Source organism: Heptranchias perlo, chromosome 1 (assembly GCF_035084215.1).
Source record: "Heptranchias perlo isolate sHepPer1 chromosome 1, sHepPer1.hap1, whole genome shotgun sequence".
Lineage (NCBI taxonomy): Eukaryota > Metazoa > Chordata > Chondrichthyes > Hexanchiformes > Hexanchidae > Heptranchias > Heptranchias perlo.
Window position 1 is genome coordinate 177,268,810 of NC_090325.1, and position 25,235 is coordinate 177,294,044.

The window sequence follows — 25,235 nt, forward strand, 5'->3', positions numbered from 1 at the left end:
GCCCCGTTTACAAGGCCCGGCAGAAACAGCCAAGGAAGGCCGGGCTCCAGTGTATCTGGGTCCCAGCCTGATTTGCGGGCATTGCCCTGCACGCCAGTGGGGTGTACCGGAATTATCATGGATATTTGGCCCCCATTTGTTATGCCCAGCAAACCTTGTTTAGTGAAGGAGGGCAATAATGCCTGCTGAGAACACCCCTAGCTCTACACACTCAATGAGTAAAATACTTTATAACATTGTTTGTGCCCATGAAGAAAAGTACAGCAGTACAGGTACCTGCTGGTCCTGGGTATGCAAGATAAATTAATTCTGATTCCAAAGTGTTCTGAACTAGATGAATTTGAGTTAACTCAGCAAATACCAAATTTTAGTCTAATTCAGGCACTATAATCTGTGGTAGGTTGTGTGTTAATGATAGTTTTTAAATTTCTCATTTTATTCAAGTATTGAGTTCCCTTTTCCCTGAAGATGAATATCACAGTATGTCTGAAACACTTCTCTTTCAACTAATATGTTGGTAGATAGCTAGCATGTGTGCTCCACCTTCATTATACATTGGTCCCTGAGAGGCAAGCATTTTGCATGCTATAATGAGATGTGAATGTCTTGTAACATAGCATTAAATATAAAATGGAATAAATTGGGAGCATTGATGGGAATAATGTAACTGCGAGCCTTGTAATGAGGGTGGGCGTATGTTTGAACAAACAAAAAAAAGCTTCATCAGAAAAACCTAAAGATATCATTGGCACTCATTCGTAGAGGGACTGAATTCTGTCATAGGCTTGCTGCATTGTAATGGTAGGTAGAGAGGTAGTCACTGCTGTCCACGTCTGATGCCACAGCACCCAGATACTTTCCTCTAAATTGAAATAATTTTTAAAAATGTACATGATTGTTTAATGGGAGAGTTCCATCACAGCCAGTAGTGGCGAAGAATGCATTTGATGTCTTGTAGTCTAGTGGGAAGGGAGGCTACATGATAACTGGCACCTCTGACAGATTATATAGCTCCATTTCTCCAAGGCACCTTGTTGCATCTGTGTTCCTGACTGATGACCTTTCTGTGAAAATGAAGCCACACTAGTCGTTCGAGCAGAAACCATGTCAAGATGTGAGAATAGGTTAGGTAGGTGGTTGAAGGAAAAGGCAATAAAGGGATATAGGAACAGAGTGGGGGTGGGGGGGTACATGGAATTAAGACTACTACGCATATGGAGGATAAACACCAACACTGTCTGGTTGGGCTGAATGGCCTGTTTCCATGCTGTAATTTCAATGAAGTCCCTCACTGAAGTTCCTAACCATGGATCAAGCATCCTGGGAAGCTTGGCCTGTTAGAGCAGGTCTTTTGAAGGTGTTTATATATCGTGTTTATTGACAAACATTTTTTTTGGATGCATTCTGTCTTCCTTGTTGCTGCATTTTGTTCCATGCATTAGTTGTTTTCTGCTGAGAACTGCTCATTTTTGCTCTCCATACCTTCCTCAGTATTCTTGGTAGCTGTTGGATATTTAAATGTCACTATACAAAATGCTGAGCATGAACATTCCTAGTGCGCATTCCAAACATGCTGAATGCTTTAGATGAGGAAGAGAAACTCATGAGGAAGCCACAAGATGCAGGCACAATGACATCCAAGTTTCGCCTTGGATTTCGCCTGCACTCATCACCAATCCAGGATTTGTGTTAACAGACTCTTCTGCATACACCTGGGCATGTCAGAGTTGGGGGGGTGGTGGGAGCTATCCTCGCCACTTCTGCTTCACAAGACAAACTGTCATGTACTGATGCAGGATAACCTGCACACGACATCTGGAACAGGGACGGCTCTTCCTGTAGAAGTGAAGACTACCACACCATGAAGCTTCACAGCCATCCCAGGGACAAGTGTCTCATCAATGTACACCTGAATAAAACAAGTGACATATGCTGTGTTTGCAAGGGGCAGCTCTTTGTCACTTTCCCTGTGAGCAGGAGGCATCAGCAGGACAAGAGGCACAGCATCACCCAATGGTAGGCTTCCCTCGAGAGCAAGGTGCCTCAGATGGTAGCCATCTGAGCATCAGGATTACTCGTATCTTTACGCCAATGGATCAGTTTTGATTATGTAGGCAAACATGGTAACCAATTTACACACATCGAGGTCCCACAAACAGCAAATGAATAATTGACCAGATAAAGTGGAGTGATCACATGGGTCATGTGGTTGTGGCGAGTGTGCATTAAGCTCTTGCGATATCTTGGCAAATGCAGGTAATGACCCATAATCAAATGATCCTCCTTATCCAGATTATGCAGCAGTTGACACAGTGAATCCCATCCTTTTTTATCTTTTATTCATGGGCTATGAACAACGATGGTCAGGGTGCATTTATTCACCATCCCTAATTGCCCTGAGGTGGCAGTGGGTGGTCTTCACCTTGAACCCTTGCAGTCCTTGTGGCAATAGTTCTCTCACAATATTCTTAGGGAGGGAGTTCCAGAACATTGGCCCAGTAATGTTGAAGGAACGGTGATATGCGTTCAATTCAAGATGGTGTTTGACTTGTAGGGGAGGTTTAGAGGTGATGGTGTTCCCATGATCTTGCTGTTTTTGTCCTTCTCAGTGGTGGAGGCTGCAAGGTTGAAAGGTGCTGTTAAAGTAAGCTTGGTGAGTTGCTGTAGTGCATCCTGTAGATAGTTCAAAGTGCTACCACAGCGTGCTGACGGTGGAGGAGGTGAATATCGGCTGCAGCTGATCAAATGGACTGCTCTGTCCTGGATGATTGGCTTCTCGAGTCATGTTGTAGGGCCATCCGTCCAGGTGAGTGGTGAGTTTTCCATTACACTCCTGACTTTTATCTTGTAGACAGTGAAAAAGCTTTGAAGGGTCAGGAGGTGACCCACTTATCGCAGCCTTGCTTTTGTAGCTGTGGCTAGTTCACTTAACATTCTGATAATTGGTGACCTCCAAAGATGTTGATGATTGGATCTTGGTGATGGTGATGCAATTGAAGATCAGGGGAGATGGCTGGGGTTTTTCTTGTTGGAGATAGTCATTGCCTAACGCTTATGGTATGAGAATATTACCTGCCACTTGTCAGCCCAAGCCTGAATATTATTCAAGTGCTGCTGTAGGCTGGCATGGATTGCTTCATTATTCAAGGAGTTAGGAATGGAACTGAAAACTGTGGAATTGTCAGCAGACAGCCTCACTCCTGACCTTCAGACAGAAGGAAGGTTATAAATGAAACAAGTGAAGATGGTTAGAACGAGGATTCTGCCCCGATGGACTGCTGCAGCAATGTCCTGGGGCTGTGATAATTGGCTTCCAACAACCATGGCAATTTTCCTATGTATCAAGCATAACTCCAGCCACTGGAGGGTTTTCCCTTTAACTGCCATTGACTTCACCATGCCTATATGGTGCCATACTCAGTCGACTACTGCCTTAAAGTTGAGGGCATTTACTTTCACAATACTCCCCTCTGGGATTCAGCTTTTGCATCAGACACCTGGATCAAGGCTGTGATGAGCTCTGGAGTTGATTGATTCTAGCAGAACCCGATCTTTATGTTGGTGAGCAGGTTATTGATTAATTTGTTCTGCTTTATGGCACTTTTGATTACTCCTCCTGTTACTTTGTTGATGATTGGAGGTGGCTGAAAATTGGCCAGATTATATTTGTCCCGATTTTTGTGAATAGGACATGTATGGGCAATTTTCCACATTGTCGGGGTGCCAGTGACAAAGTTGGGATGTGGTCGGGCCCGTAGCCTTTGCTATGTGCAGTGCAGTTAGCTGCCTCTTAATATCACATGGAATGAACCAAATTGGCTGGACACCAGCAACCTTCTTAGATGCTACTTGCATTGCTGCAGCTAATTGCCACTTGAAATGCAAAAGCAGCACAGCAAAGGTATTGATTTTTGCAAAAAAAGGTAGCACCAGGGAAACAAAAAAAATTAATCTTTGCAAAGTGATCAATGCACAAATTTCAGAGTGCTTCCAGGCAAAAAAAAAACTATGTTGAAAGTACAGCCAAAATAAAGCAAACTGCCTTGAAGACTGAGGAGTCTTGCATGAACTTGTGAATTTAGTGGGAAACCTGATATTTAAATATTTCTATGAGGTTGAAGCATGTTAAGAATGCCCAAAACATCGCAAAATCAGGCAGACACCCGATTTTACAACCTCTGTCGGCTGCTTGCAAGGCCTTGTGCTACTGGCCTTGCAAATTTAGAGTTCTATACCAAGAAACCCAGCTAAGAACCATTATAATTTGAGCAGTGTAATACAGTTTAGTATTCTCCAAATATGAACTCGAGTACAAATGTACCCAAATTCTCACTTCTAATCGATAGTAACTACACTGTGTCACAGATGTCATTTTTAGACTGTCAGCAAGAACTGATATTGGCTGTAAACCAGAAGTCATTTTGTCTTAGATAATAAACCACCACAGTGACAGAAACCAAGTCAAAAAGAACAGGAATGGGTGGGGAGCTGTTTAATAATATGTGCAGGATTGCAAATAAAGAGTTGTCTCACACGATCATCAAGTAGCTGATTATCAGATTTGTTTATTTAACACATTTCAGAAAGAGTAATTAATCGAAATTAAGAAAACACAAACAAAAATTATTCAGGTGATGCTAGAGATAAAACATCGTGGTCCCGTTAATCCCCAGGGCACGATCCTGGCAGTTATTTTGTTTGCAGGGTCAGTCAGCCGAAGGGCACCCAAATTTGCATTGGCCCGGCAGGTGTCAGCACCACTGTGGGTGCACTCCCCGGTGCGCACCTGGCCCAAGCAGCCGGAAAATCCAATGCCTACCCGCCTCGGAGGCCGGCTACCCAGGCCCCTCTCCCTCAGACTCCAGCCATATCCCCCTTGGCTCCCTGTGCAAGGAAGGCCGATCAAGAAAGGTCCAGGCTGCTTGCCTGGCCTAGGCCACTCCTGTTTGGGCCCACTTTTGCCCAGCTTGAAGCAGGTATGCCTCATCTTATTTGGCACACTGTTTTGCAGTTCTACGCTGAATCCAAAAAGAGTCAGGGAAGCGGGAAATCCCGATAAACGGAGTCCCTGATGTGGCAGCAACCCCTCCACCCCCATTTGCCTTATAAGGGGTGAGTGGAGTTCCACCCCTTACAAAGCATGTCAGAAAATCTTGGAAATGGTGAAGACCCAGCTCAGCCAGGTCTCTGTTATTTTCTTGCACATCTACCACTGGATTTAAGGCAGGATTGGCACCCCATCCACCATCTTAAACATTCACTCCCTCCACTACCAGCGCACTGTGGCTGCAGTGTGTACCATCTACAAGATGCACTGCAGCAACTCGCCAAGGCTTCTTCGATAGCACCTCCCAAACCCACGACCTCTACCACCTAGGAGGACAAGGGCGGCAGGCACATGGGAACAACACCACCTGCACGTTCCCCTCCAAGCCACACACCATCCTGACTTGGAAATATATCGCCGTTCCTTCATCGTCGCTGGGTCAAAATCCTGGAACTCCCTTCCTAACAGCACTGTGGGAGAACCTTCACCACACGGACTACAATGATTCAAGAAGGCGGCTCACCACCACCTTCTCAAGGACAATTAAGGATGAGCAATAAATGCAGGCCTTGCCAGCGACGCCCACATCCCATGAATGAATAAAACAAAAAGGAGCCCGGTGGAACCCACACAAATTTTCATGGCCTATCTATTTAAAAACTGAAACGAGCTGAATACAATCTTTTGATTGGATGTGCTGGCTCTGAACCACACATTTCTCACTTCTGATTGGTTGTTTTTCCAGTCAGTAGTACATGTCTGGCCAATTGATTGCCAGAACACATCAATTGAATCGCATCAATAAATGAAAAGTAGTCTTTAACAGTTTTAATTTTTTGACAACTGGAATAACAGCTTTTGTACAGATGTAATGATATGAACTTCATGAAATCATTTTCATATTTCATGGAGAACAGATGACACTGTGAAAATATAAAGAAAATGATGCCACCAGGACCACTTGCCACAAATCTCATAACAATTTAACCCCATTTCAAATTAAAAGTTTTTCAGGCATTAAACAGGTGCAAAGCATATCAATTGAGCAGTAGGATGGCCTGCACCCAATTTCCGCAGGAGTTGGTCCCACTGCTAAATGTGTGAGGCCCATTTTTTTTAAAGTGTCCCATGTACCTAAATCAGTTGTTAGGTCCCTTAAACATGTTAATATTGGGCCTAACTCCTGTTCAAGGACCCCTTCCCGAAATTGAGCTGACCTGAACGCAGCTGGCACTGGGCCTACTGCGTTTAGGATAACCAGGTCTACATGCAGCCTAACCAGAAGTCTTCAAAGGGACCAGAAAGGTACGTTTTGTAACAAATACTCACCTGAATGTGGAGCCCGGGGTAGCAGGAGCTGGAGTCCCGAAGACCATTGCCTGTCCCCGCTCAGCACGCTCCTGATCACCTCCACCCCAATTGCCTCTCCCCGCCCCCTCGAGACCCTGCGGGAAAAGGAGATGGTGGATCCTGTTGGTTGGTTCCCCGAGCAGACTATCAATGTCATTTGGCAGAACGCCTCATCACCAGAGCTTTCAAACAAGCACCAAGACCTAGCTTGGCTGGTGGTGAGAAGGGCCCATCCCGTCAGATCCTCCATGCACTCACGAACTCTCAGTGCCACCGCGCGCTGTCCCCGAGGAGGCTGCGGTGGAGACGAGACCGTCACACATCTCCTTCTGGAATGTGCCTTTGCAAGGAAGGTCTGGAGAGAGATGCAGTGGTATCTGTCCAGGTTCGTCCCGAGCAGTTCCGTATCACAGGATTCTGTGCTCTACGGGCTGTTCCCGGGGACGCACACTGAGACGGACATCAACTGCTGCTGGAAGACCATCAACTCGGTGAAAGATGCCCTTTGATCTGCCCGAAACTTACTGATCTTCCAGTGCAAGGAGCTGTCCTCAACCGAGTGTTGCTGACTGGCACATTCCAAGGTCCAGGACTACGTGCTCAGGGACGCGCTGAGGCTGGGTGCGGCCACCGCAAAGGCTCTGTGGGGAAAGGCAACTGTTTAGAACCTTCCCGCCATTGTAGACTGAGGGGCTGCAATCAGGGAAAAACCCCCGGGCAGAATGTAAAATTCAAATTGCTGTAATGTACCTGTAATGAATCTGTAATGTACCTGTAATGAATCTGTAATCAATAATCTGTATTGAGTGTAATGCAATGAGGCACCTCAGAGTGTCATGAACTGTAATTATGTACAATGTGTTCATTGAACTGCACTTGGTGTAACCTGCAAATTGTATAATCTGTATTGTGTACGTTTGGAATGTGATATGACAACTGTATTGTATGTATTGCTGCAAATTTTATGAATAAAGTATATTTTATGAAAAAAAAATTGCCTCCCCCCGCAGAACCAACCTGAGGGCCTCTGCCAGCATCACAGCGGCCAGAAGTTGATGTCAACTTTGCCATCGAATGACCTGGTGTCTTGCAACAGGCATCCACAGCTCGCCAGTCTAATTTAAATAAGGATCCAGGCCCAATTTTGATCGGACCACGTTCTAGCACAGGGATTGCTCCCTGCTCCCAGTTCGCACCGGCAAGATAGCGCTATGCAATTTCTACCCAAGAGGCTTTACACTGATAGGAAACATATTACACCATAACATATTTTCTCAGGACGGTACAAATCAACAATCAACAGATTGACTTTGTAAATCAAAGGGAGGTTGATAATTAAACACATCAATGTGTTAATCATGGTATAAATTACTTAGAAAGAAAGTGAATCTGAGAATCCCCATCCCTCTAGAAGTTTTAGGGCTTTAGTTCAAAATGATTGCTCCAACTTCAAGCAATGCAATTACATGAATACATATTCATAAGAGAGCTTTATGTTTCACTGGAATACATACCCAGGCTTCCAATGCTGTAGCATTAAAATGTGGACTTGAATGTTTTTTCCTTTTAATCATTAGTAAATTCAGTTTTTAACTAATTTGACAGAATAAACAACATCTGTTGGCATGTGTGAAGTACTTCTCATTACCCATAACTTCTGGCTTTCAAAGAGTGTTCTAAAGGCAGCCTGAAGTGGCTGTTCTTTTATGAGGAATTACTGATAGGTTTATCTTCTGAGAGAATATTTGAAAAAAAAATGTGACGCACTAGAGACGATAACACGGTCCCAATCCTAAACTGCATTTTTATTTACAAAGGACATTTGTATTTCCTTCCTCTTACAATCTTCAAGCTTTTAAAACCCAAGCTTACCATCACCGAACCATTACTTCCTGATTCACTTCACGTCCCCTTCTACTCTTTTCAATCTTGAACCATGGGGTTTGACCTTTCACCTTGCTAACTTAATAATAATAAAAAAAATCACCACAGCTTATGCCATATAAAAAGAAATCATTTCAAAAGAACTGAAAATTAGTATTAGCGACAAAAACCTTTTGAGGTCTGGTTAAAATATTTGTAGTCATAAGGGTGACCCTAAATCACTTGTGGAAATAAACTTGGACCAAGGTAGCTAAATATATTTAATAATTATAATGAGACAATTTTCATTGTCTTTAATTAGTGAGATTATTTTTTTTAAGATTCTGATATGCTGTTTGAATACTTTTTTGCCTTAGCAGTCAGTCATTGCCAGGGAACAGCTTTAAGGGCATAGGTTATGTACCTGTGAATAAATAACAGTCAGAGTTTGCAATTGAGTAAAGTACAAATACCTTGTTAGTGCTTTCTCTCGGAAGATGGTCACAATGTCTTATTGATGCAAGATAGCATTTCACCAGGTATTAAATCTGTATACACATTATATTTAATGGTTGATCCCACATGAATACAAGTTGCTTGCAGCTTATTATTATGGCAACTGGATACATTCTATTCACTTCATTCCACTTTTCTTCTGTAAAATTAATTAAAAGCTGAATTTACTAATGATTAAAAGTAAAATTTTAATGCTACAGGTCAATAGCCTGGGTACACATCTCAGTGAAATATAAAGCTCACTTATGAATATATATGCTTTATTTATAATATGTATCAAGAAATCTCCACAAACATCTCATCAAATATAAAATAATATGTATAATAAAATAAATATTTTGAACCAAAAGAACATTGCTTAATTCATGGCTCAATATTGTTTAGATTAAGCCACAAAATTATAAATTGGTTAAATGTTTTATATCACTGCTGAGTGTATCATTACATGATGTGGAGATGCCGGTGATGGACTGGGGTTGACAATTGTAAACAATTTTACAACACCAAGTTATAGTCCAGCAATTTTATTTTAAATTCACAAGCTTTCGGAGATTTTCTCCTTCCTCAGGCAAATGTTTCAAGATCTCCTTGAAGCCTACGCATTTATACATATTGAACAATAATAAATGGTGTTTACAGACTGCCCCTGCAACTGCCCGTTGCCAAGGCAATCACCGTGTTCAGACAGAGAGGTGTTACCTGCAGAACCTCCGAATACACATTCAATAAAAAAACAAACAGGGAAAAAAAACAGAGAAAAAAAAAAAACAGAGAGAGAGGCAGAAACATCCGGAAGGCAGAGAGAGCCAGCAAATGACCCATTATATTAAAAACAGATAACATTTGTTCGCTGGTGGGGTAACGTGTAGCGTGACATGAACCCAAGATCCCGGTTGAGGCCGTCCTCATGGGTGCGGAACTTGGCTATCAATTTCTGCTCGACGATTTTGCGTTGTCGTGTGTCTCGAAGGCCGCCTTGGAGTACGCTTACCCGAAGGTCGGTGGATGAATGTCCATGACTGCTGAAGTGTTCCCCGACTGGGAGGGAACCCTCCTGTTTGGCGATTGTTGCGCGGTGTCCGTTCATCCGTTGTCGCAGCGTCTGCATGGTCTCGCCAATGTACCATGCTCTGGGGCATCCTTTCCTGCAACGTATGAGGTAGACAACGTTGGCTGAGTCACAGGAGTATGAACCATGCACCTGGTGGGTGGTGTCATCTCGTGTGATGGTGGTATCTGTGTCGATGATCTGGCATGTCTTGCAGAGGTTACCGTGGCAGGGTTGTGTGGCGTCGTGGACGCTGTTCTCTTGAAAGCTAGGTAGTTTGCTGCGAACGATGGTCTGTTTGAGGTTGGGTGGCTGTTTAAAGGCGAGTAGTGGAGGTGTGGGGATGGCCATAGCGAGGTGTTTGTCCTCATTGATGACATGTTGAAGGCTGCGGAGAACATGGCGTAGTTTCTCCGCTCCGGGGAAGTACTGGACGACAAAGGGTACTCTGTTGGTTGCGTCCCGTGTTAGTCTCCTGAGGAGGTCTATGCGATTTTTTGCTGTGGCCCGTCGGAACTGTCGATCGATGAGTCGAGCGTCATATCCCGTTCTTACTAGGGCGTCTTTCAGCGTCTGTAGGTGTCCATCGCGTTCCTCCTCGTCTGAGCAGACCCTGTGTATTCGCAGGGCCTGTCCATAGGGGATGGCCTCTTTGACGTGGTTAGGGTGGAAGCTGGAAAAGTGGAGCATCGTGAGGTTGTCCGTGGGCTTGCGGTAGAGTGAGGTGCTGAGGTGCCCGTCTTTGATGGAGATTCGTGTGTCCAAGAAAGAAACTGATTCTGAGGAGTAGGCCATGGTGAGCTTGATGGTGGGATGGAACTTGTTGATGTTATCGTGTAGTCTCTTTAGTGATTCCTTGCCGTGGGTCCATAGAAAGAAAATGTCGTCGATGTATCTGGTGTATAGTGTTGGTTGGAGGTCTTGTGCAGTGAAGAAGTCCTGCTCGAACTTGTGCATGAAAATGTTGGCGTATTGGGGTGCGAATTTGGTCCCCATGGCTGTTCCGTGTGTTTGGGTAAAGAACTGGTTATCGAAGGTGAAGACATTGTGATCCAGGATGAAGCGGATGAGTTGTAGGATGGCTTCCGGAGATTGGCTGTTGTTGGTGTTGAGTATTGATGCTGTCGCAGCGATGCCGTCATCGTGGGGGATACTGGTGTATAGTGCCGAGACGTCCATCGTGGTGAGAAGTGTTCCTGGTTCAACTGGTCCGTGGGTACTGAGTTTTTGTAGGAAGTCTGTAGTGTCACGACAGAAGCTGGGGGTTCCCTGTACGATGGGTTTCAGGATGCCCTCGATGTATCCAGAGAGGTTCTCACACAGGGTTCCGTTGCCTGATACGATGGGACGTCCGGGTGTGTTGGCTTTGTGTATCTTTGGGAGGCAGTAGAAGTCTCCCACGCGGGGATTACGTGGGATGAGAATGCGTAGGATGCTTTGAAGGTCTGGATCGAAGGTCTTGATCAGTTTGTTGAGCTGGTGGGTGTGTTCTTTGGTCGGATCTGCGGGTAACCGTCTGTAGTGTTCCTGGTTGTCCAGTTGTCGGTATGCTTCTTTGCAATAGTCTGTTCTGAACAGAACAGACTATTGCAAAGAAGCATACCGACAACTGGACAACCAGGAACACTACAGACGGTTACCCGCAGATCCGACCAAAGAACACACCCACCAGCTCAACAAACTGATCAAGACCTTCGATCCAGACCTTCAAAGCATCCTACGCATTCTCATCCCACGTAATCCCCGCGTGGGAGACTTCTACTGCCTCCCAAAGATACACAAAGCCAACACACCCGGACGTCCCATCGTATCAGGCAACGGAACCCTGTGTGAGAACCTCTCTGGATACATCGAGGGCATCCTGAAACCCATCGTACAGGGAACCCCCAGCTTCTGTCGTGACACTACAGACTTCCTACAAAAACTCAGTACCCACGGACCAGTTGAACCAGGAACACTTCTCACCACGATGGACGTCTCGGCACTATACACCAGTATCCCCCACGATGACGGCATCGCTGCGACAGCATCAATACTCAACACCAACAACAGCCAATCTCCGGAAGCCATCCTACAACTCATCCGCTTCATCCTGGATCACAATGTCTTCACCTTCGATAACCAGTTCTTTACCCAAACACACGGAACAGCCATGGGGACCAAATTCGCACCCCAATACGCCAACATTTTCATGCACAAGTTCGAGCAGGACTTCTTCACTGCACAAGACCTCCAACCAACACTATACACCAGATACATCGACGACATTTTCTTTCTATGGACCCACGGCAAGGAATCACTAAAGAGACTACACGATAACATCAACAAGTTCCATCCCACCATCAAGCTCACCATGGCCTACTCCTCAGAATCAGTTTCTTTCTTGGACACACGAATCTCCATCAAAGACGGGCACCTCAGCACCTCACTCTACCGCAAGCCCACGGACAACCTCACGATGCTCCACTTTTCCAGCTTCCACCCTAACCACGTCAAAGAGGCCATCCCCTATGGACAGGCCCTGCGAATACACAGGGTCTGCTCAGACGAGGAGGAACGCGATGGACACCTACAGACGCTGAAAGACGCCCTAGTAAGAACGGGATATGACGCTCGACTCATCGATCGACAGTTCCGACGGGCCACAGCAAAAAATCGCATAGACCTCCTCAGGAGACTAACACGGGACGCAACCAACAGAGTACCCTTTGTCGTCCAGTACTTCCCCGGAGCGGAGAAACTACGCCATGTTCTCCGCAGCCTTCAACATGTCATCAATGAGGACAAACACCTCGCTATGGCCATCCCCACACCTCCACTACTCGCCTTTAAACAGCCACCCAACCTCAAACAGACCATCGTTCGCAGCAAACTACCTAGCTTTCAAGAGAACAGCGTCCACGACGCCACACAACCCTGCCACGGTAACCTCTGCAAGACATGCCAGATCATCGACACAGATACCACCATCACACGAGATGACACCACCCACCAGGTGCATGGTTCATACTCCTGTGACTCAGCCAACGTTGTCTACCTCATACGTTGCAGGAAAGGATGCCCCAGAGCATGGTACATTGGCGAGACCATGCAGACGCTGCGACAACGGATGAACGGACACCGCGCAACAATCGCCAAACAGGAGGGTTCCCTCCCAGTCGGGGAACACTTCAGCAGTCATGGACATTCATCCACCGACCTTCGGGTAAGCGTACTCCAAGGCGGCCTTCGAGACACACGACAACGCAAAATCGTCGAGCAGAAATTGATAGCCAAGTTCCGCACCCATGAGGACGGCCTCAACCGGGATCTTGGGTTCATGTCACGCTACACGTTACCCCACCAGCGAACAAATGTTATCTGTTTTTAATATAATGGGTCATTTGCTGGCTCTCTCTGCCTTCCGGATGTTTCTGCCTCTCTCTCTGTTTTTTTTTTTTTTTTTCTCTGTTTTTTTTCCCTGTTTGTTTTTTTATTGAATGTATCATTACAGTTCTCACAGGGTTAATTCTATGCTACAGTTTTCTCGTAAAAATTGCTGCATACAGCAACATCTATAAATAGATGGTTCTACGTGTTAAACTGGAAGATACCACTTTTATTACAAGTGTGGTTGACACATTGGCCCTAATTGCACTCCATTTGCAAAGAACCCGCAAAGCAGACAGGCAATATCAAAACTCATACGTAACAGTCTTATATAATAGTGGGATTGTGCTTTTTAGCTTGCAAGACACTGTTCACATAACAAGTTCATTGGCAGTTGTTTAAAGCTGGTTATTATTATCCTGCACACTTTTACAGTGTAGATAAGCTGTGAATTTAAAACTCTATAAATACTTCAGAAGCAAGCCATTTGTTACTTTATAGCTATTTGGCGATGGGGAGGGGTTGTTTAGAAGTGTAAAATATCAAAATATCTTGCAGGAAAACATTCGTGTTTGTTTATTCTTTTATTGGAATTCTTTATGTTTGATGGTGGACTCCCCCAATAAATCTTCATGGACTAGGCAGCACACCTTGGTCACAACCTCCTCCTAAACTGCTACTCTACCATGATCATTGTCTGCAATAGTATGTGCTGCCAATCATGCACTCCCACACCCTTTGAACTCCTAGGCTCCTCTCTCCTCTTCTACTCGCTCCACTGCAATATACCATGCAAGGGCCACCCACTCATGCTCTCAGGCTCCTCTATGCTGTTCACTTCTCTCACTGCTTTGGTGATACTTCAAAATCTTTCCCTTTGTTTAGCACAGTTAGGTATGACTGAAGGAAAATACTAATTTGTTGCTGTGACTGTGCAGCTGTGGAATGCTACAGGAGTTTATCATTACCTTTACAAGGCCTTAACAAGTTAAATGGTTCTTTTTTTTTCTCCCTTATTACTCATCTGTTTTTTTCCTGAGGTAGTGCTAAACATGGACAATCACCCATTGGCACGTTCTCTCAACATTTCAGCACTCTTCACTTATGCCTACTTTTTCGCTAAGATTAATGAAGCTAGTAATATTGGGTCTTGTTTGGCGAGGGTCCCAACTTACAGCTGCGAGGCCATGATCTATTATAATCATGAGTCTACTTTCCTTCAGCAGAAGAAACAAGCTGTTTTAAGTAGCTTTCATCCAGCTTTAGTATCCTCTTTTGGTATGGGCTTCAAAATAAGTCAGAAGTTAATTCATAAGTCCATTTCCTCCACCCCAACATAAGAAGTCTTCATAAAGCAGAGGGAATTACGTGAGAATGCCAAGTTAGAAGATCCTTTGGAAGAACAATAAGATAGAGTTCTGATGAAAGGTCATTGAACTGAAACATTTACTCTGTTTCTCTCTTCACAGATGCTGCATGACCTGTTGAGTGTTTCCAGCATTTCCTGGTTTTTAGTTTTAATAAGATACTGAGGCCTAGCTGACTGAGCTTTTAGCCACGGGGTGGAAATTCCTTTAGGCCTGTTTGCACGGAGCCTGAGGCTGGCCCAAAATTGGGCATCGGGCCTCATTAACATTATTTGCGCGAGCTCTCAGCACTTATCGCGTCTTCACAGGCAGCTTGTCCAGTTTTTAAGGATCGTAAGTTCCGAGGTGGAAGGAGAATGGAAGGGGAACTGATCGTGGATCGGCAGTGGCCCTTGCGAGTGCTGTAGAGCAATCCTCCTAGCTCCGTATCAAACTTAAAAATAACTTACCTTTTTGCTGGCAGCTGCTTGCTGGACCACATCTATGCCTGGAAAACCTGAGTGGAACAGCCCAATTTATCTGAGTGGTCCTAAAACAGGCATTAGGCCCCTCATTAGCAAATGCAAGGGGCCTAATACCTAACAGTCATCCACAATACCTGAAAAATGGCCTGACCGAATATTGGGGCGGACGTCTTTGAGGTGTCCTTATGGCACACGAGGTTGGTCCCCAAAATTGGCCCTCATTGCACCCATTTTACACTCATAAATCAGGTGCAGTGAGGTCCAATTTTTACCCTACAAAGTCTCTACCTCCAAGGACATGAGGGAATCTGCATTGGACTTTGATTCATGGAACCAAGGAAGTTCACAGCATAGAAGGAGGCCATTTGGCAAATCTTGTCTATGTTGCCCCTTTGCTAAAGCAATCAAAAATACTGCCCTGTTCTCTCCATATAACCTTACAACTTCCTCTGCTTCAAATGCTTATTCACTTATTTCTTGAAAGATGTAATGATCTTTACCTCAACTATTCCCTGTAGCAAAGCATTCCATGCTCCAACAACTCTTGGCATAAAGAAATTTCTTCTAACCTCTATCCTCACTCTCTTAATGACCATGTTAAATTGATGACCCATCGTCACTGAATCGCCAGTCAGAGGAAATGGTCTTTCCCTATTCATTCTATTCAAACCCTTCATAATTTCAAAACCCTTTATTAAATCTCCTCAGAGCTTTCTCTGCTCCAGTGGTAATAGCCCCAGTCTCTCCTCATAACCATTGTTTCTCATCCCTGCTATCATCATGGTGAATCAATGCTTTATACTCTTTATGGCTTCAATGTCCTTTCTATAATGGGCACCCAGAATTGCACACAGCATCCTAACTGTTACCTAACTATTGCCTTGTATAAGTTTATCATTACCTCTTTGCTTTTGTATTCTATGCCCCTATCAAGAAAATCAAAACGCTATTGACATTTTGGCAGTTCCCCAATGAAACGAGGATCTTTGCATCTCAATGGCTGATTCCCCACTTCATTTAATTGATGCACATTTTAAAGATGGGGTCTGACAGCATTCTTACAGATTTGAAGGATTTGAAGGGAATTATCTGAACTAGGAGCCACTTACTTCGCCTACCACACTAGACTTGATCTCCTTCAGACTACCATTCATACAGGACAGGTCTGGATCTGGGCCCCAAATTTCCTAGGGATCCACTTCACCAACTCAAGCGTGATGGAGCAGCACCTCAGCAGCCCTAGCCCCAGGCCAGAGACATGGCCAGGAAAGCCTGCCAGTACCTGCAAGAACGCATCAGTCGAACCTGCCCTGGCCTGGCCCAATCAACCCTTGTAAGGCAGAGCGTGCCCTTGATCTGCCCATGCCCTCCTCTCCCCCGCTAGAATTTAAAATGTAAGGACTTGCACAACACCAGGTTAAAGTCCAACAGTTTAAAACTGTTGGACTATAACCTGGTGTTGTGCAAGTCCTTACATTTGTTCACCCCAGCCCATCACCGGCATCTCCACATCATAGAATTTAAAAGGCCAGTGCAAATGGTCCAAACTTCCAGTGTAACTGGCTTCCATCCCAAATTCCACCCCACCCGGACTGTAATCAGGTTTACCTTGCCACAGCCGCTCCACATGAGGCCCCTTGAAACCCAAAGGGGCTGTAGAAAAAAAAAATCTCTTTTTCAGTGTTTGGCTTCAAAAGAAGACATTCTGCCTCCAGACAAGGCAATGGTCCCCTCTAGGATCGATTACTTTAGTCTATTAAAAGTTTGGCGCCTTTAAAAGGCTTCAACGAAACTCACGCCAGTTCACAACATGAGTTCCGCTGAGGCATTTTAAGGGAACAAAGGACAGAATTTTCCGGGGAAGCCCAGGAACTCGCCCACTATGCCCCAGATCTGCCCATGCCCTCCACCCCCCCACCACCCACACTGGAATTTAAAAGGCATGGGCAAATGCTGCAGAGTCCCAGGGTAACTGGTTTCTGCCCCAAATTCCACCCCACCCCAGACTGCAAACAGGGTTTCTGTCCTATCCAGCCCCAGAAATTTCAGGGCCCTTATTTTTTTCAGGAGTCAGCTCCGATTGAGTTTAAACCTAGCCAGCCAAGCAGTGAATAGCTGCAGGGCTCAACCCAGTTTCGCCTCCGTATGATTGAGCTGTTGGACTGATTTAGAATGTCATGGCACTCATTGCAATTTAAGTCAGATCTATCCAGCCAGGGCTGTCAGTTCCATGTATAAATCCTGTCAGACCTCTCCTGAGGGCACTGATGTTTAGGAGGAGCTAACTTGCGGCATAAATCTGCCAACTCTTTGATTCGTGCCAGCATCAATAGTAGCCGACCCTCTTTGTTATTTTTCCACTGTAGCAGGGAAACAATCTAGAGCTTCAATACCTTCCAGCTGAAAAGTCAAAGAACATCTAAATAAAAGCAGTTTAACTATATTTGCATTTATATAGTGCTTTATCACATTGAAATGCCTCAAAGCACTGCACACAATGTAACATAGTGGCTGTTATTATGTAGGCAAACAATATAGTTTTACAAAGCAAGATTCTCTTGCATTCTGTAGATCTCGGTTACCTTTTGTCAGCATTTTGCGATGCCTCTTGTGTAATAAGGTCACTGTAAGTGTCTCACTTTAAAGATACAAATTCTGGACTTAGGAAGGCAGAGAAGATGGCCATTTAAGGAAGAAGCTGCTGCTGGCACAGGGCATTAGCATTAGCTGGAGACAAGAGAAATCCTGCCTAATAAGATCAGTTTTATTGCTGTGGCTCTATTGATAGTTTATGCAACCACACAGGACATAAGCAGTTCAACAATCTGATTTACAAAGTGGATTCATATTTCCCCTGCATGCTGAACCATGATCCCGTGATCAGCTGCAATGCTTACAACGGGGTATGGTCGTGCTTCATGAATTACTCCCGCAGACTAGCTGTAACACCTAAAAAATGTTTCATCAAGTCAAAAGTCTGACAAATTATGTTCCTAGTAGACGAATGCTCCTTACATTTTCCTCTTTGGCTAGACGTAGGAACAGAAGTAGGCTATTTGGCCCCTCAAGCCTCTTCCGCCGTTCAATGATATCATGGCTGATCTGTGACCTAACTCCATATACCCGCCTTAGTCCCTTAATACTTTGGTTAACAAAAATCCATCAATCTCAGATTTAAAATTAACAATTGAGCTAGCATCAATTGCCATTTGCGGGCTATTTGGGTTTTAAAACATAGGGGTAATTTTAAAAGATCCTGCTCATGGCGCAGTCCCATTTTCTGCCAGGAGCACAAAATGGGAATTTGGGCATGTTTCCCCACCGTCACCACCGCCTACTACCACCACCACGATTTTACATTCAGTAAAATGCATGTCCCAACCGGGAGGCCTGAGGCTGGTCCAAAATGGGGCATCGGGCCTCATTAACATTACTGGAGTGAGCGATCAGCGCCTAGCGTGTCTTCAGCTTTAGTTTAACTGAGTGGTAGCGCTCTCACCTCTGAGTCAGAAGGCAGGGTGAAGTCCCACTCTGGGGACTTGGGCATATGAGAGGGGCAATTTCCTCCAAATGTGTTCGGCTGCTGCTGCACCTTTAAAAAAAAGCGCTGCACCCGTAGTGGGAGTTACACGTGGGAGTCCTGGATCTGTTCATTTGCATACCCATTGGAATAAGCATTGGCACAAAACCTGTGTAAAATGGGAGGTGAGTAGCTAAACTGTATGGAAACTCATGTGCAGCCTTTAAAAAAACTGGGGGTGAATTTCCACACTGGGTTCTCCCACTCGCCCACTGTAACTTCACAGAAGAGCTGCGGAGACCATGGGATAATGGCGCCTATGTTTTTTTTGCCAGGGTTTCTGTGACTCTTTCGTCGAAGTTAAGGCGGATGAGCGGGAAACTCCCCTGTGGAAATTTAGCTCCACTGTTCAACCTGCATACTTCAAGTAGCAGACTGAGAGACAACCAGGTAAGAAAATAACAGTGCTTGGCTCTCTCTCTTCACTCTCATATGACTTTACCGCTTGTCCTATCAATAATTTTCTCATACTTTTCAAGAAGTTTGACAACATCAGATGGTACCAAGCCAGAGAAGAAGAACGCAGAACTTCACTTATTCGAAGCCACAAAGCCCTCCTGGAAGTGATTGAAGGCAGGAGGAACGGACTCCTGGGTGGGGGTGCCATGAAGCCACCCTGAAGTAACACTTGTGCCACCTGAAGGGAGGTGGCACTGGCACTGAGTGACAACTAGCTCATCCCCAGGACTGCAGAACAATACTACAAAAAGTTGCAAAACATCAGTAGGGCAGGCAAGGTAACACAATGAACATCTGTCCCTTTCCTTCCTTGCCCACCCTGGGCACCAGCAGAATCTTCACGCTCTTCACAATGTTCTCTGATTACGGGAAGCTGTAACGCAGAATTTTGCAGTAATGGCTACCCAGCTCCCCTCACAGTAATTATTTACCTGCACAACCCTAAAACCCCATCCTCCACTTTAACAACCTCATACCCCCAACAGCTTCTACTTCACCTCTCCCCAGCCACTTAGCACACACTCCGCAACTGCTAGCCCCCACCCTCATTTACTCTAGTTTCTTGAGCAGGGCAAATTTATGTCCAATGCCCACCGCAGGCAGGGCACTGGAAGGGGCATCCTCAACATTAATACTGCACATACTTTAAGGAGAAGTCCATGAGCTCGGGGGGAGATACTCAGCTCTTGCCATGGGAGATGGCAAGGTAGGTGGCATCTTGCTGGTGCCAGGCTACTGACTGAGCACCTACATCATCGCCCTGGCACCCCTGTGAAGCACCATACAGACACAACTTTCCACCTCTTTGTCTTCTTAATCGAAAGGGGGTAATGCTCACCCATTCTTGGCTTCTACCCTCTTTTCCTGCCAATCCACCATAGCAATGGGTAGCACATGAGGAGAAAGATGATGATGACCAAGCCACCCAGGAATCAAGCTGCACAATACTGCCATCTCTCAGGACCGTAGAACGTTCCAGGACTCTGGCTGCCCCCCTTCACAGTGATACACCACTATGCAACACCAAGCTGCCCAGGAGCAAGCTGACATGAGATGAGGGCAACCTTAATCTCATGACCCTCCTGTACAGCATAAGGTGCCAACCACCACCTATGTTCCTGGCTGTCAGCTGTCAGTTAGAAGGAGCACCATAATAGGTGATGGAAAGGCACGAGTAGGCATCCGGGGAAGCATGTGGGTGATTATGTGAAAATTGCAATTATTGTGTTAAAATAGACTGTATAATGACATGGCACTTGGTCATTCATGTAGGTTATAGTCAATGGGTGCACTCATTTGATGACTTATAATGGGTGCAATTTTAACCTAACACCCCCAGCGGTAAACTGACGAGTACAGGTTCAACACCGGTTTTACACCCTGCCCAATATTACGCTCCATTGACTTCAACGGAGAGGAAATTAGCGCAAGGTGTAAAACGAGCATTGTACTCAATCTCATCTGTTTCCCGACAGGCGGGTTAGGTTAAAATTGCCACCATTCACTCAGGAGATGATTTTTTTTTAAGTGCAATTTATCAGCTTTATTCTCAGTAATAATACATACGCACATAGAGAGACGCTGGGAAAGAGCTGTTTTTCCTTTTGAATATCTCCCCACAGGGAGCTGCACCGTTCCCAGAGACACTGCAATGCTGGGTCGATGCGTGGAGTGGACGGAGCAAGCCCCTATTCCATCTCCCTGTTCCAAAAATCAATTTAATATATGGTCCCCAGATAGGGGACGTATCAGATATTAAACTGATAAGAACGGATTTTTTTTCAAAAAATATACTTTATTCATAAAACTTGCAGCAATACATACAATAAGGTTGTCATATCACATTCCAAACGTACACTTTTTTTTCCAAAAAATATACTTTATTCATAAAATTTGCAGCAATACATACAATACAGTTGTCATATCACATTCCAAACGTACACAATATAGATTATGCAATTTGCAGGTTACATAAAGTGCAGTTCAATGAAACACACTGGACATAATTACAGTTCATGACACTCTAGGGTGCCTCATTGCATCACAATCAATACAGGTGATTCATTACAGGTACATTACAGATTTATTACGGGTACATGACATCAATTTGAATTTTACATTCTGCCCGAGGGGGTTTTTCCCCGATTGAAGCCCCTCGGTATACAATGGCGGGAAGGCTCTAAACGGTTGCCTTTCCCCACAGAGCCTTTGCAGCGGCTGCACCCATCCTCAGTGCGTCCCTAAGCACGTAGTCCTGGACCTTGGAATGTGCCAGTCTGCAACACTCGGTCAAGGACAGCTCCTTGCACTGGAAGACCAGCAAGTTTCGGGCAGACCAAAGGGCATCTTTCACCGAGTTGATGGTCTTCCAGCAGCAGTTGATGTCCGTCTCAGTGTGCGTCCCCGGGAACAGCCCATAGAGCACAGAATCCTGTGTTACGGAACTGCTCGGGACGAACCTGGACAGATACCACTGCATCTCTCTCCAGACCTTCTTTGCAATGGCACATTCCAGAAGGAGATGGCTGACGGTCTCATCTCCACCGCAGCCTCCTCGGGGACAGCGCACGGTGGCGCTGAGAGTCCGGGAGTGCATAAAGGATCTGACGGGAAGATTATTGTCACGATTATGTAGGGAAAGAAAGAATTGTGTATTATCATGTGGTAGAATGGGTAGTGGTTTCAGCCAATGCCCCTTTAGTTGCAAGTGGAGGAGAAAGAGATCAGGCTGTGATAACAATGGTGGAATGTGTCGCACAGAAGAGAAGACTTCAGAGATGATCTGTCTTCTAATGCCCCTTGCAACAGTCACTGAGAACTCCTGTGAGGGCTGGTTATCCTGATGGTCTGCTCCATGTAGTTCTGGTTCCAACTGAGCAATGGCCTTCTCGTCGACCATGTCAAAGTCTAGCCCTTCCTGAAGCACAAAGTTGTGAACGGCTCTGCAGGCCAGAACTATTTTGGACACCCGATCTGGAAAATACTGCAGATCCCCTCTCAACCTGTCCAGGCAGTGAAAGTGTCCTTCTAACACCCCGACAGGCCACTCATGAATCTAGGCTCGAGATTCATTGCAGTACTGGGTGAATGCTGCATTGTCAGAAGTGCTGTCTTTCAAATAAAATGCTAAACCTAGGCCTGTTTGTGTGATGTATAAGATCCCATGGCACTATTTGAACATTTATCCCTCAATCAACACCATCAAAAACAAATTAACAGGTCATTTATCTCATTGGTGTTTCTGGGACATTGCTATGTGCAAATTGGCTGCAACATTTGCCTACAAAACCAGTGACTACACTTCAAAAGTTATTCATTAGCTGTGAAACACTTTGGGACCTCTGCAGAATATGAAAGGTGCAAAAAAAGATACAAGTTCTTTCTTTATATAAAAAAAAACTCTCATCCTCTGCTGAAGGTGTTGATTCTTTGGTGGTGTACTCTTCCATAGGCCCTCAGTCAAGTGATCATTATTCACCATTAAGCCTGGACAGTTAGGCCTTGTTTGCCTTTTCTATTCCCAGAGAAAGTTGGGGGTCATTAAGTTGCAGGCTGGGCTCCCAGCAGGATCTCCACCAGCAAGGATGAGCTGGCCACTACTCCAGGGAAAACTCTGACACTGTTGGAGCAAGATCACCGTTGCTGGACCCAAAGAGATGGGACAAGTTAATGGGGGCAGAAGAGCACTAAAGATGAAGGAGGGAAGGGCAGATTTTGGGCCCTGACCTCAGAAATCCAGTCTCTTAAAAAAGTAAAGGCATGTAGCCTAATGAGAAGGAGAGTGCCCACTGTGCGGACTTCTCCCCCCAAAAGGGGCATCTGAAGGACCTTATGCCACTGCCCCAGGGATTACTGTGCCCCTTCCTGGTGGTCCTTTGGGGCAGCAGTAGCAAGGCCAGAAGGCAGGGAAATGGGGTGTCTTTACAGAACTCAATGCCCTGCTGTAATTTACATGCAGTTGGGGGTGAAGAGGCATCCGGTGGCTGTCCAGACGGGGACTGGGGGAAGAATATCAAGGTCGGTATAGGATCCAACGGTGTAGGTGAAAATTTCACCCATTTTGTCGTAATCTGCATCTGCAGTGCCTTTTACTTAAAGTCAGAAAATACACAGGAAGGTCAATAAATTCTATGCAAAGGACATGACCTCCTCTCCTGCCATCTTTTTCTGGCAGCAGCGACCTACAGAACTGTTGCTTTTATGTGCTGACTATTTAATTAGAACCGAATGGTTCACTAAAAATATCTTGTTTCCGAATACATGCTTGACATTCCTAAGCTAATTTATTAATTGCCATAAGTGATACCAGGTAATAAGGGTTTTAACAAATGGCACAAAGCATTTTAAAGGGATACTGCAGAGCAGCACAAATCGTATGACAAATATAATCTACAACAAAAGTTAAGGTGGAAATTGTTTTGTACTTATTCATGTTGATTACCACAGAAATATTGGCTTTGTGGTTTCATGTGCTAAGGAGCATAAGAATGAATGTCGCTATTTTGACTTTCTGATCAATTTAATTTTCCACAAAGATGCAATGTGAACTCTCCTCACTTGACTAGGAATCAGGTGAATGCTATTGTACACTGATTGATGATTTCCAATTAATTTTTGTTGCTCTGTTTTATGCTTTTGAACTGCTGGTTAGAGGCTGCCTGGGAACAGATATTTTGGCCTTGATTTTAACCCGTCAACACCCCCCTCCCCCCTCCTGGATGCCTGCACAGGAAAGGTTTGGACGAGGGGTTAAAATCTTGAAGATCGCAATCCCACCTCCAACCCATTCCCGGCCACCGTAATATAAACTGTGGCATATCAGGCCATCGACAAGGCTCCCGCTAAAGGCAAGCAGGGGCCTGCTTAACAGGCAGGGGCCTCCCCTTCAGAGGGAGTCCGGCATTGTCTGCAGCCCGGCAGCAGGTCCACAGCAGGAGGTCAAGGTAAATCTTCAAAAATTACTTCTCTTAGAGCTCCTTGTGGGCCAGGAAGAGCAGGAGTACTCCCCCCAAGCCCAACAAGGAGCCCTTGGGCCTCCCCAGCTCCGGCTTTCCCCCGATCTTGGAGGAACCCCAAGCCCCGGCCTCCCACCGATCGTGCAGAAACCCCCCACCTCCGATCACTGATCCATGATCGCCCTGCAGCCCCTCCTCCCATTGATTGCTGGTTGAAAGTGTGCGCGTGCTTTCTGCTCGCCATTATGGGGACTTAGGAGCCCACGTAGTGCCTGAAAAACGGATGCTACGCCACCCAATTTCTAGACTTATGGATACTGGATCAATTGAAATTTTCAAGAATGAGATTGATAGATTTTTGTTAGGTAAAGGTATCAAGGAGCAAAGGCGGGTAAGTGAAATTGAGGTACAGATCAGCCATGACCTAACTGAATGGCCCAAGGGGATAATGGCCTCCTCCTGTTCCTATCTTCTTATGTTCCTATGTTCATGATGTCACGGGAAGAAAATCAACAATATATGACAGATGCTGATGAGTGTATATTTTTCCCCTTTATTACATTCAGGGTTATGGGACAATTCAGAATGGTAAAGTTCTCCGTTAACTAATTCCTATCAGCACCCATTTGGTTCTGCAATGGTTAAATTGACAACCTTGACAACAATTGATTTTTTGGGGGGAAATGAGACACAAGTAGAAGGGCATAGTTTCAATTCACATTAGCTTCATTAAAGGTTATAACTGAAAACAAAATTTGTGTGCCTTCATTTAAAGTGCACAAACTTTTGCTGTGTTATGAATATTACAATAATTCAGCAACTCTATCCCTGTTATGTTATTATTTATTTTGTACTGAGTTATAATTGTATATTTGAAATGGAATTTCTTGGCAATCCATAGTTTAAATTGCAAGGTTTTAAATTCTCCTGATTCTGTCTGCTACACATACCGGGACAGGGCTATCACCCATTGATTATTCTTTAAAATACTGACTGTGCCAAAAATTGATTCCCATGGTCCTTGAGGTGCTCAAGACAGTTTGATCTGATTTTGTGAAAATTAAATTTTGGAGAACCCTTTCCCTGTTCTGAATTGCCAGCTGTAGTAATATAAGCAGACCATGAGTGTTACAGCAGGGAACCCCAAGCTTACTCTGCAGAAATACACTTTTGGCAGCTAGCTAGCGAATTAATAGTCTTTCAAGGGCACAAAGTTC

General features: G+C 45.0%; 1 pseudogene; it reads right to left on the bottom strand.

Moving 5' to 3' along the window:
• Nucleotides 1-20,684: 20,684 nt before the first annotated feature.
• Nucleotides 20,685-20,855, bottom strand: LOC137331452 (U2 spliceosomal RNA; annotated as a pseudogene).
• Between the last annotated feature and the right edge of the window lie 4,380 nt (nucleotides 20,856-25,235).